This window comes from Lissotriton vulgaris, chromosome 8 (assembly GCF_964263255.1).
Source record: "Lissotriton vulgaris chromosome 8, aLisVul1.2, whole genome shotgun sequence".
Classification (NCBI taxonomy): Eukaryota; Metazoa; Chordata; class Amphibia; order Caudata; family Salamandridae; genus Lissotriton; species Lissotriton vulgaris.
Window position 1 is genome coordinate 1,317,400,506 of NC_141696.1, and position 13,476 is coordinate 1,317,413,981.

A 13,476-nucleotide genomic window follows, 5' to 3' on the forward strand; every position below is an offset into this window, starting at 1 on the left:
TTATTTATTTATAAAGTTTTATATATTCTTATTTTATAGACCATGTGTTGGTTGTTGACGCATTGTGAATAATTTCCACTGTGACTATCCCTTTTTGTAACACTAGATTCAAGATAGGCTGGCTGATATAGGGTGATGCCCCGAAACTGGTCTCAAGATGTTTTTTCTTGGTCCAGGGAAGACCTGGCTGGCAGTTCGGGCTGTACTGTCCCCATGAGGAAAAGGGTCAAGACTGGTTTCCATATGGCTGGTCCAAACTGGGGTGGCGTGGTGAGCAAAAGAACAATGGATTATGGATTAAGCCCAGATCTTTGTGATGGGTGAATGTTTGCATTGTTCATCATTTGTTTCTTTTGCATATGCAACTCTTAACCACTAATATATGTGGTAGACTTATGTACTTACTACCATTCTTATGTGAATTTAGAGTTTATCTGATTGTATCCTTTACGTAATTCATGTACTCCGAAGTCCTTATGTAATGTAACTGGTTCAATTGTAAAGCGCTCCAACACCTTTGGGTACAGAACGCCCTATATAAAAACGCATATATAAATAAATGTATGCCATAAACTTCACTTCTTGGATAATACTGCTGAGTCGGCCATCATAACAAATGCTTCTCACCGCAACAGTTTTAAGCGCAGGGCTACAATATGCTCAGTCCAAAATGTAAAAAAAAAATTAAAATGGGGGTCTTAGAAAAATATTGAGAATCTCGCGCTAAAAAGAGTATTGCAATTATAAAGCCACAAAAATGTTACGTATACGTTCAGAGAGCAGGTCATATGTAAAGTACGGGGTGAAGAGGAGGTCCCGGGCGAAGAGCCCCTGAGAAGTTAGAATTTGTGCGCTGAAGAAACCTGGGAGACCGTAAGAGACAATGAGCTCTTCAGGACAGACAAACAACACGCCGAATACTCCCGGCCAGTGCGCGGCAGTTGATACTACTAGGGCAGCATCACACCCACCGCTCACCCCAGAACAGTTGTTGTTGTTGTTACGGGACAGCCAACCCACGCTCTCTCGCGGAACAGTGGGCGAAGCAGTCCCCTAACAGTGTTTGTCCGAGGGGACAGCACGTCGCAATCAGCAGAGATCGCCATGGCGGAGGCACATAGTAAAATGAGCCATTATTCGGCCACAAGAACCGACGCGCTCAGAACAGAAGGCGAGACAGGCCGGGTGGCTCTCGTCTGCACAAGTTCTATTCAATGGTGAAAGGACAGGATTACTGGAAGGAGCAACAGGAAGTGACGCGTTTGTGACGTAGGGCTAGAACGAGCGGTTTCGCCGGCGGAAGTCTGGTATTGCAAAGGCCGGTGCGGGAGAGACGGACGTTTTGCTAATCAACAGTGGTACCTTTTGTTGGTGTAGGTAGCAGTGGTCTTTCATCTGCCTCAGACCGAGACGTACAGGAGAGTTGCGAGCGGACGCCGAGAAGCTTAGCAGGTACTATATGTGTACGAGATGCGATCAGTTCTCATGATGCGGGGAAGCGTTAGCTGGGAGGGAACAGTCGGCCCGCGTTCCGTACGGGTAAATACATCCTTCTTTCCCAACCACCCTGTGACGTCTTCATTTGGGCAGACATCGGCTGCAGTGATGTGCCAGATTGCTGTGCTCGGACACTTTCGCCTCCTAGGGCAGGGAAACTATGTTCACTGCCACATCGAGTCCGAACAGACTAGGGCACAAGTCCTAAAGAAATGAGGGGTTAATAATTAGCATATGCAATAACGCCATTTCCAATGATATCCCTCATGAAAAAGGACCCAGGCATATTTAATGCCCAAGCTGATATGCAGTCTTATGTGCGCTTTCTCGCTATACATAAATATATGCATACAATGTGCATATTCCTATCAAAACCAAACGTACATGTACATCAGCGTGACCAATTCAAAGCAGTAAGTACACTAAGGGCCTGGGTTTACAGTTTGGCCGACAGGTACTTATTCACAAACGTGATCGATCTCTCACCCTCCTTATTACATGTATAGAATATAGCGCACGTAACCCTGTACGCCAAACTTTACATCGTGCCCTAAGCGAGTCAAAGATTGAAACATAAGCCATGCGTTAATCATTTGCTTAGTATGAAATATCGATCTATAATATTAGAAGCCCACCTGGACACCTGTATTGCCGAATCACGTTTCAATCCACAAAGTCAGGGCCTGGTGGTACTAGCATTCTGGGACACTCCCCCATTGGGATGCAACAATCTGGGGTTTGCCAGCCTACCGTGATTGATATCCATCCAGCATTTGCTCCTTACTCTGTGGTCTTGTCAGGGGTACCCGGCCAACCTGTCCATTAAGAGGAATCCACGGTCCAACTAATTAATAAAGCCTTGTGCTTGTTGGGCACGCATTCTGGGTTTTCCTCTAGGGACCACACACATATTTTGATGGCACAGAGGGTGGGGTGGATAGGCGCATCTAATAAATTCTTCGAGGGGCACTGTTATAATTTTGGTACGGTACCCTGAGTTGGCTCATAAAATCCCATTTGGTGCCTCTAAATCCTTCTCCCTAACCTCCTGCATTAAGGGCCAGATGTAGGTAAAATAGATTTACCGATTTTTAATTACCAAATTTTACCGATTCTGTAATTAAAAATCAGTAAATCTAAAGGGTGGATATGTAGGTATTCCAGATGTGCTGGAATACCGATTCGGAAGAATTCGGAATTTACCGATTCGGTAATGCCCATTCATTCCTATGGGCTTTGAAGGTTGGGCAAGGGAGGCCTGGGAAGGGAGTTGCCCTGCTGATTTGAACACGCTGGATTGACTCCAGGTGGTTGATGAGCAGTGCACCAGTTCCTCCCGGCAGTGATTCCTTGAGACAGAGTGTAGCGAGTTGGCCCCGTATTATTATGTAGCCTGAAGGAGACCTTGGCTATTCCATCACCACATGAGCCTCCCCCCCCTCCCATGCCCGATTAGCCACATGTCCCAAGTGAGGCCTGAGTCACCACCTTTTACATCCCTACCACCGGCTAGTGCCAACCACTCTACCAGCAGAGATTTTAGCCTCGTATCCTGGAACGTGGCGGAGGTCTTATTATATTTGTGGCCTTCAAAATTTTGTGAAGATCTTGAGATATTGAAATGTAACTCTCGGGTATTCCAGGGCATAGAAGTTCACTTGGGGAGAGCACTCACCTGTGTGATTATCAACTTTTACGACGCCAAGAAGGGTGAGGGGGGCGACCCACTAATTTTAACGCTCTAAATTGTGCGATTGATGAATTAAAGTAGGAGGGGTGCGGGCATAAGAATTTTATTCTGGTGGGTGATTTCAACTGCCATTTCTGTCCATCTTTTGTAAAGTACCTGGGGAAAGTTCAGCCATGCCTAATTTCATATGGAACACACACTGGAAGGGAGAGCTCTAAATAACCTGTTATTGACCCAGAATATGATGAATACCCTGGATCTTTGGCCCCCCGGGCCCATTTCCATCTTGACCCCGTCCTATAAAGGTAGGGGTGCGGCAACCATCATAGATTTTATATTTGTAACGGCATCGTTGAGGATGGCCCCTGAATCATTCAATATAGAGGACAGTGCCTTCAATGGCCATAATCCATTGACACTGCTACTGACGGGACTCAGCTACTCCACGTCAGGTCTTTGCCAGCCGCAGATATACCTAACCCCCACTGATCAGGGCAGGCGCCTTAGATGGGCGAGCATAGACGCAAAGGCTTTCAATCGTAGCCTTTTCTCCACATGCCAGATTGAGATAGGTGCTTGCCTGAACCCAAGCACCCTGAACGAGTTAATTTTAAGCTCTTTTTTTCTCCATTGCCCAGAGAGTTGCAGGCCTTCTAACTACAAAGGTAGGGGGCTGGCTTTGGCTGTCCCCTCATGGTTTGACCACAAGTGCTCGCATGCTTTTAGGAGGTTTAAAGCAGCCCTGAAACAGGTGCCGCTGGGAAAACGCTAGAGTGTCTTCGTGCCGTTGCTTGTATAAAGAAGCGACAAGAGAGCGCAGGCTTCATCTTCAAAAGCATGCATGGGAGGGCCTAGCCAAAGCTAGCGAACTGAGGGATTCGTCCTTTTTTTTTGGAAAACTAATAATAGTCCCTGTTTTGCAGAGGCATCTAGCCCGTCAGTATGTCACCATATCACAGCAGAACAATGTGTGTCCCGTTACGCAAGAGTCTACGGTGAAGACTGCATTAGTGAGCACAATGTTGACATCCCCCTTTGTGTTGCGGCCCCCCCAATTAGTTTCACTCTGGAAGAGGTAACCCTTAGTATTCAGCTTTTGGCCCAAAATAATGCCCATGGCCCCAATGGTATTCCGCCAGATCTCAAGATGAGGGATCAGGACAAGCCACAATCCTACTGTCCAATTTCCCTTATTGACGTTGCAGTCAAGGTTCTGGGCCGGGTTCTTCTTTCTTGATTGGCTACGTGGTCCATAGATAATCAGATGTTATCGGAAGTCAAATATGGCTTTCGGGAAGGTCTATCAACCTCAGACCAATGTCTTAACCTGTATCTTCTAATTTCAAAGTATACTGTGTCCTAACTGGGTGCCATGTTTTTGGCCTTTATGGACCTTACGTCCGCATTCGACCGGGTTAACCAGTCCAAACTATGGGACATTTTAACCTCTTTGGGAGTGGATCCCGGTATTGTACACCTTTTCATATCACTCCATGCCAATACATCAGCAGCAGTGAGAGTCTCACATGAGGGTGCCTTCACCAAACATTTTAATTGTACACGGGTGGTGCATCGTAGCCCCTTTTTTATTCTCTGTTTATATTAACGGCCTCGAGGCAGCACTCCTGGGCCTTCAGTCAGATTTCCACTAGAGCAGGTACAAGAGTTTTGCCATGCCTACTCTATGCGGACGATGCAGTGCTCATGACTTGTATGGGCCGGGGCCTGCAGGTCCTAATAGACGGTTTTGAGGCATTTATGGATGGGCTGGATCTGCCAGTGAACTTTACCAAGTCGTATGTACTGGTGGTGGGCCCACGGGGGATCCGGCCAAAAAGCTTTAAAAGCCGGAAGCCATACTCTTGGTAGGGTACCATCCTTGCCCTATCTGGGAGTGGTGTTCGATGATGAGCTAAAGTGGGAAACCCTTTTATTTATTTATAAAGTTTTATATAGAGCGAACTTGATCCCGAAGGATAGCGGAGCGCTTCACAATTTGAGGCGAAGGTAACACATCAGAACATAAGTCTAACATGGGGAATCTAATGGGCAGAAGAGAAGCTGAATAAATCCTCGGGAGCTATTTCTAGTTTTGCAAATAGATTAAGCTCAGGGGCCACAGGGGTGATACTTAAAGGGCATCTCGAGAAATATATGGGAGTGAAATGTGGGGGTACGTGCCCACACATATGCTACCGGTGGTGGAAAATACATTTCTGCAACGGAGTGGAAAGGTGTGGTGCAGCGGACAGGGCAGCTGACTTCGGTGCACAGGGTTCATGGTTCAATCCCCGGCTCCAGCGGCAGATCAGCTCAGCACCATGTGACTCTGGGCAATAGCTCACTTAATTTCCACGACGGACCCTAGCGCCTTGAGACTCGTAAGGGTTTTCTGGCAGACCAAGTGGCAATACAAACCGCTGGTGTGCTGGATAAAGATTTGGACCTTCAAGCACAAGCATTTAAATCGTATGACTGTATTGGACTGCTTGAAATTCAAGCATGGTAATAAAATACCTTGGGACACCATATAAGGGAGTCCTTTCAGACGATTGGTAGGCCAGATATTTTCTTTGCACATGACACTTTAAATAAGGGGGACGTTGATATTATGAAAGATTTACACTGCACATTTTAAAGCTAGAACCGTGAAAATGGGGAGCTCAGCAAACCTTCAGTCAGGGCATATGTAATGTTAAAATCGTTATTGGGTATGGAACCGTACCTCATGGCCTTAACTGGGGCTCACAACAGATTTTTAATTACGCGTTTCAGATTTAATCAACTTCACCACATTTTAGCATCCCAGTGGGTTTTTTCCACTCACCAGATCACCGAGGTACCTGTGACTGCGATCTTCGATCTCTTCCGGACACAATACGTTTTATCCTATTGTGTAAATATTTTTTACTTCCCAGAAAACGTTTTCACCAGCCCCATCTCAATTGTTTGAAGTTCAGGCACGCTAAAGTGGCCCTTTTGCATTTACAGCTGCTAACTAATCCTTTGACTCTCTGTGCATTGATACGTTTCTTGCGGGCAGCTTATAAATTCAGATTATCTAGAGTGGATTAATTAAATTATGTGGGTTTTATTTATGCGTACTATTTTAAAAATTTTACTGTATTCCTTTTTTTTTTTTAGGTGAATTTTGTGCCTATTTATTACATAATGTATTTGATCTTATATGGTTGCTTTGCAGCCAAAGAAATAATATATATATATATATATATATATATATATATACCCATTGATATAAAATTGATTAATACAGACACTGATTGAGAAGCTTCCTTTTAAACTCTGGACACCCATTGTGGCTGACAACTGCAGTGTTGTGGAAGTCAGTGGTTAGCATCTCGGTAAAGCAGACTTGGCATTCCATTCCTCTATTACAACAGAATGTATTACCATAAATTAGTTATAGTAACATCTCTTATTTAACTAAGTTAGAAATGACAGAAGTGTGATGTTAATGCTACAGGAAAATAAGCTATTATCTGGCGCTCCCATCTGGCTCCAACCTCTGAAGGTTAATTTATTTGTTTTTCATTGATCACAATGTTTTCATGTATTTTTATTTCCACTAATTTTATACTGTTTATTTTAATCATTATCAAACTATTAGTAAAAGCTATTTATAAATTCAGTAACATAATTGTAATAAAGGGCTCATGTAAATGTTCTCTTTTCAATTTGCGCTTAATAGCAGCACTTAGCCCAGGAATGATGAGACAGATACATGCCAGATTTTCCATATAACCTCTGGTGAGATAAAATATTATAGTTAAATTCACTGTCTATAAATCTAGAAGTTGTTGGCATCATGAAAATCTTGAATGGAGCAGCCTCATATGGACTAAAGCTGGACACTGCACTTCCGAGTTAGCCCATAACAAGCTACTCTCTTTTACATGATAATGGAAATCAATGCACTTTGGTGTAGTGATTTGTCCGGGGTCTCACAATGTGCTTTCGCTGAGAGCAAGATTTTGAATATACGTCAATGGACTCCCCAGTCAACAGTTTATCAGGGTGACTACCTGTTCTTCTTAGCTGTGAGGACAGTGTATTTCTCATTGTGTCATGTACATTTAGAAATAAGGAATCTGGTATCCGGGTTGACATATAAAGTTATAGTCAACTTGTGCTACATTTGATGTATGAGGTTTGTGGTATATAGTGGTCTCCCCTCCTGACTACATGTGCTCTTTGCAAAAACAATACATTAATGCAGTCACACAATATGAAAATAATCTTTTGAACTACTTTTTATCTGTCACAGGTATAATTTCAATTTATCAATGTTTATATGGCATTGTAAATAGCTGAAATTGACAATAGTGTAGAACTTGGTAATAATGTTTTGAACGGGTTATGCGAGGGAAATAAAATGTTCTGGGTGTGCTTTCTGCATTCATTGCTCGCTAAGCCTTTAAATAGTTAATTACATTTAGAAGGTCTAATCTCCCGTTGGACCGTACTCAAAGATCGAGGAAGCTGCTAGTGGGTGCGAGGATTTAAAACACTTTGAGGTTACATTCCTAGTGGATGAGATGCCAAAATGCAAGCCCAGCCATAGTTGGTCAAAAATAGCGACCACACGTTCCTCTTAGCCTTACTGTGCCACGGCATAAGTGGGGCGGAGTCCCCCCTCCAAAAATAGTGGAAGACTGCGTTCAGTCCGTCTTGTGTCCTGGAAGAGACCAAAGGAAAACCGTACAGGGTCCCAGAGAGTCACTGTCTCATATTGACCGCCTATTTTTATAGTTAGTAGCGGTACTCTCTTGATGTGTGACTGCTGCGGTCTGGGCTTTATTTTTTTAGCACAAGTGGCTATTTGGACTAAAATGCTTAACATCCTCCATCCGAGCTGCCTGTTAATTGTTGTAATATGTACCCGGTGCGATAAATGCAACCCATTTCCGAGTTTTCTGCCAATAACCTGCAGATTTTTGTTCTTGCTGCACCAAAATTAGCATGGTCTAGTAAATACCGGGCAGTTCCCCGCCTCCAACAGTAAATATCCACTGGTTTTATGATATTTATCGCAGAAATCATAGTAGTGAAATGTGCGGAAACAAGATTACCACCGATATCGCAATTAGCTGGACCACTTGTAATGAGGGTCTAAGGCTGTGTTTCTGTGAAAATCAAGGTTCAGTCTCAGTCTCAGAATGCAGCACTCATAGAAAAAGGAAAAACGAGGTGAAATAAAGATATTTCTCCTCGTTGTGCCTCCCTTACGCCTCCCCTGGGGAAGCTAAAGTTTTTGGCGCTGCCTCAGATTTACGATCTCTTGTTAATCTGGGGCAGTGTCAAAATGCCAATGGTTCAATCAAATATTCAATCAGGGGTTTTAAAGCAGGCTACTTACCTGTGAGGGTTTCGAGGCGCTTTTGGGGGGCGGGGGCGTTGCACCTCCGGGTTAGCCAAAAAGCGAGGTCTTGAGGCTCTTCCTGAAGGTTTGCAGAGTAGGAGAATGTCTGATGTTGACTGGGAACTCATTCCAGACCTTGGCTGCGTTGTAGGAGAAGGCTCTCCCACCTGCTCTGGTTCTGCTGATGCACAGGGTTTCTGCTTGGGCAAGGTCGGCAGAGCAGAAGTTTCTTTTGGGTACTTGGAAAGAGACTCTTTCGTTAAGGTATTTGCGTCTGATGTTGTGGAGGGATTTGTAGGCATGAATGAGTGGCTTGAAGATTAGTCTTCTCGACGGGTGAGCCAGTGGATGTCTCACCGGTGTTGAGTCATGTGCTTATGTTGTGGGGTGCCAAGCAGGAGTCTGGCTGCAGTGTTGTGGATGGTCTGGAGTTTGTGTAGCAAGTATTTCTTAATTCCCGCATAGAGTGCTTTTCCGTAGTCTAGTCTGATCATTATGAGAGCGTGGGTGGCGGTCTTCCTGGATTTGGGGGGTTGGGGGGATCCACTTGAAGGTATTGCGGAGGTAGTTGAAGCAGGTGGAGGCAACGGAGTTGATCTGGCGAGTCATGGTGAGGGAGTAGTGTAGAGTGATGCTGAGGTTCCGGCCATGGTCCGTCTGGGTGGGTGGGTTTCCGAGGTTGGCGTGCCACCAGGTGTTGTCCCAAGCGGTGGGAGAGGGTCCCAGGACGAGCACCTATGTCTTCTCCGAGTTGAGCTTTAGGCAGCTACTGCTCATCCAGGCTGCTGCTCATTCCTTCCTGGAAGCAGAGTCTGGTGTCCTCTGGGTTCTTCGTGAGGGAGAGAATGATCTGGGTGTCGTTGGTGTCGGATACTATGCTGAGCCCAGGCTGTCTGACAATGGCGGCGAGGGGTTCCATGTAGATTTTGAAGAGCGTGGGGCTAAGCGATGATCCTTTGGGGACTATGCAGTTGATCTCTGTGGGTTTGGAGAGGAAGGGAAGGAGTCTGATCCTTTTAGTTCTGCTGACGAGAAAGGAGGGATCCAGTCAAGGGTGGTTCCCCATATGCCAGCATCGTGGTCCCTGACTGCAAGACTGCGGTGGGAGACGGTGTGGAAGGCTGTGGAGAGGTCAACTAGGATGAGGGCCGCGGTGTGGACCTGTTTGAGGAGTACGCGGATGTCGTAGTTGGCGGCAAAGAGTGTGTTATCGGTGCTGTGGTTGCTGCGGACTGAGAAGAGTCGAGGATGACGTTCTCTTCATTGAATGTAGTCAGCGGGGCATTGACGGCTTTCTTTGTGACTTTGCCTGCGTAGGCAAGGGGAGAGATGGGCTGGTAGTTTATCAGGTCCGTCTGGTCTGCCAAGGGTTTTTTGAGGAAGGGCTTGACCCCTGCATGCTTCCAGTCGTCAGGGAAAATGTCGGAGTGAAAGGCGGCGTAGCTCGAATACTGCGGCGGCTCTGTGCAAGATGTGCGATGGGCAGGGGTCCATGGGGGCTCCGAGTGGGTTCTCTTCATGGTCGTGGTGGTATCTTCGGAGTGACCGGAGTCCAGTTGGTGATGGTGGGCTGGCTGTCGTCGCTGAAGGTGAGGGTGGTTTCTGGAGTCCATGCGCTGTAGTTGTCGTGGAGGGCCTTGATTTTCAGGTGGAAGTAGGAGCCAAGCTTGTTGCAGAGGTCCTGGGAAGGTGTGCCGTCCGTGGCTTTGCTGGGGGGTTTGGTGAACTGCTGGATGATGTTGAAGAGTTCCTTCGAATTTCTGGTGTTGGTGAGGATTTTGTTCTGGATGCAGGTCCTCTTGGTTGATCTTATGTGTTGCTGGTATCCTGTCATGGCATCCTTGTAGGTGGTTTGGTCTTCAGTGGTTTTGCTGTTTCTCCATTGTTTTTCGAGACCTCTGTAGGAGTGCGTGGCTTCTTCGAGGTCGGTGGTGAACCGGGCAGCGTTCAGGAAGCATCAGTCGGGGTGGTGGGGGGGTGCAAGCTTGTCTGCGCAGCTGGCTATCCAGCGGTGCAGTTCCTTGGCTGTAGAGTTGGCATTGGTCTTGGCAGAAGGCGGGTCGTAGATGAGGGTGGAGTTCAGGTGCTCCTCTGTGACCTTGCACGAAGTGGGCTTGTGTGCGGTGGTGGTGTTAAAAGAGAAGTGTACGCAGTGGTGGTGTCCATATGGGCTGCAAGGTGTGGCTTAATTGGATCTTAGTCCCCCTTGCGAATATGGGGTCACGGGTGTGTCCGGACTTGTGGGTAGGGATGGTGACGAGTTGCTTCAGTCTGAGGTTGTCCAGGAGGGCAGTAGAGTCGGGGTAGCTGCCGTTGTCGAGGTTGAATTTCAGGTCCCAGATGAGTATGTAGTTTGTGGAGGCGATGACGTGGTCAGCAATGGTAGAAGTGAAGGAGGTGTGAGGTCGTGGGGGTCTGTAGGCGAGGGCGCCACAGAGCTTGGTTCTGGGTCTGGTCTGGATATTCAAGTGGAGGTGTTCGGTGTTAGTGAGGGAGTTGCTCGTGCTGGAGGTGGAGTTGTTGGAGGGCGCTCTTGTGTGCTATGGCGAGTTCTCCACCTGGGCGGGGGGTGGTCCTTCCTCTGTATCTTGTATATGGCTGCGGTGGTGATGGTAAGGCGGAGGAGGCGTTGGTCCAGGTTTACGTGAAGAAGGTGACATCTGACGATAGTGTGCCGAGGAGGTCCTAGATCTCTGTGGCATGTCTGCAGGGAGTTCACGTTAAGGAGGATGCATTTCAGGGCTTTGCTGGTGCGAGTTTCTGGCGTGGTTGTAGCGGTCGTGGGGGTGCTGTCGGTGGTGAAGGATTGTCTGCATGTGAACCGGCCATGGGTAGTGTTCAACGTAGACTGCTGGCAGTTGTTGTTCCTTCCTGGGTTGAGTGCGAGGAGGGCAGCGGAGTCTTAGCATTGGGAGGTCGGAGATCCAGGGTCCCTGGCGCTAGTCGCAGACGGGCGCAGACAAGCTTGCCTTTGGTGCGCCAGCGGCTCGGCTGCCTAGCGGTTGCCATCTAATCGGGAATCGCAGCTGGAAGGCATGAGCGGGAACCGAAAGGGGAGGGGCCGCAGCGGCGGGAATAATGGGCAGAACCACCTCACAGGTACCAAGCAATAACAGTAACCGGCAAATACAACAGAATACTAGGAGTACAAGAGAATACTAAGACAGAAGACAACATACAGGCACAATTAAACCGGGCACAACACAGGACAGACCCTGAATACCTACCGGAACAAGGAGAGCATGGATGTTGCTGGGAACGCTCTCCAGAAACATCCATTGCACGCCCCTTTAACTCCGAAAACTGTATTAAAGGGGACAATATTTACAAGGCAGTATTAAGCCAAAAAGTGGCTTAGTGTTGCCTCGTAAATATGGAGCAGGCTCCTGCATCACGAACCGGCACAAAAAAGTGACATTCTGACAGCGCAAGGGGCCTCATTAATGAGGCCGTGAGTATCTAAAGAGGAAATACATCTTGATGTTAGTTTCATCATGAGGATACGGAATAGAGTGAAAATGGAGAGTAAACTTGATTTCACCTGGTTGAGTGTATATATATTGTAGTCCGTTTAGAAGGCAAGAATCTACATCCTTTCTCCTGATGACTGCCATTCTTTCACTGGGATAGTTACAAACCCACCGAGCCATGACTAATCATCTTTGCTACTGTACCTTCGATTGGGCAGGCAGAAACATTTGTGTAGGATTGCTATACCAAATAAGCAAATAGGTATACTAAAGTATACAAGAGGTCCTTCGCTACGCTCGACCTAAAAACCAATGGGGCTTGTCCTTCTCCGTAGAGATGCCAAGGTACAGATCACTTGGTGCAGGGTTGTCCTATTTCAATTTGTATGGAGGACTGTTGTATTTTTGGTTGCCACTTCTCAGAAGGGGCACAATGTAGTCACTTCACAGCAGTGCTCCTGTCTCTTCAGTGCCATTCTCTTTCCAAAGTACAGTTTGAAGAGAAGTTTCCTGTTTTTATTTGGGAAAGTGTCAGAATGTCTGAGCAGGACTGCTATACTTTTAATGGACATTACGAACCACCATCACAAGGGCTTCTCAAATTTTATTACAACACTACTGGCACTTTCCAAAATTAATCTCTTGGGGTGTGAACAAGATGGCGGTTGGGTGAGCTGTACCTTCTGGTCTCTCAGACTCCGCCAAGATTTAGCTGCTGATAGCACCGTTCTGCCATATCCCCAGCACAAGGGATCACCGCCCGAGAGTGGGAAGAATCGTCACCACCCCTCTACTGCGATGGCCCTTCTGTAGCTGAGGAAGCCCTGCGGTGGGTCCCGGGGCTAGGGCCTGCTGGAAGCGTGGCTGTGTAGTGGCCTTGCTTAAGAAGGCCGGTGGCTGCCTGCAGTGAGGGCGGTGAGGCTACTGAAGACCGGAAGGACACTGGCATCTGGTGTAGAGTCCTGCCGATGACCAACTCTGAGGCGACTGTAGGGGTGGCGCCAGGCCGTCTCAAAGAGTGGCCATGGCAATGGTGCGGCAAGCAGCTCTGGGAGCTGAAGGCAAAGGAGAACGAGGTAGCACACAGAGCTACAGAACGAGACCGCGGGGAGGAGCGGTGGAGGAATTGGAGTTAGTGTGACCCCTTCCGCCCGCATCCCCCAAGTGGAGCAGAGCTGGTGGAGATGCCAAGCCGGGGGACGATTTGGTGATAAGGCTGCCCCCTGGTACCACCTGAACGCCCTGGTGGGGGTGCAGGTGACCTGGAGTAGGGGCAGGAGTGCACATTAAGATCCCCAGCTAGAACGGAGAAGATCTGCGCTACCAGGACACTGCTGAACTCTTTCTGTTGGCTTTGCAGCATCTGCCCTGTGGGTCCCCTGCTGCACAGAGAGTCTACTAATGCCACCAGCTTCTCCCAAGCAACCAACCTCTGAATT

General features: G+C 47.4%; 1 protein-coding gene across 2 annotated transcripts in view; it reads left to right on the plus strand.

Annotated features, from left to right (window-relative positions):
• Positions 1-1,152: 1,152 nt before the first annotated feature.
• Positions 1,153-13,476, plus strand: part of MSANTD4 (Myb/SANT DNA binding domain containing 4 with coiled-coils) — a 101,448-nt gene continuing 89,124 nt past the window's right edge. The window contains exon 1 of one of the 2 annotated variants that reach the window (XM_086935261.1): positions 1,153-1,452. The gene's annotated coding sequence lies outside the window, so the exon portion shown is untranslated. The remainder of the gene's footprint in view (positions 1,453-13,476) is intronic. The other variant, XR_015299357.1, reaches the window with a different exon arrangement.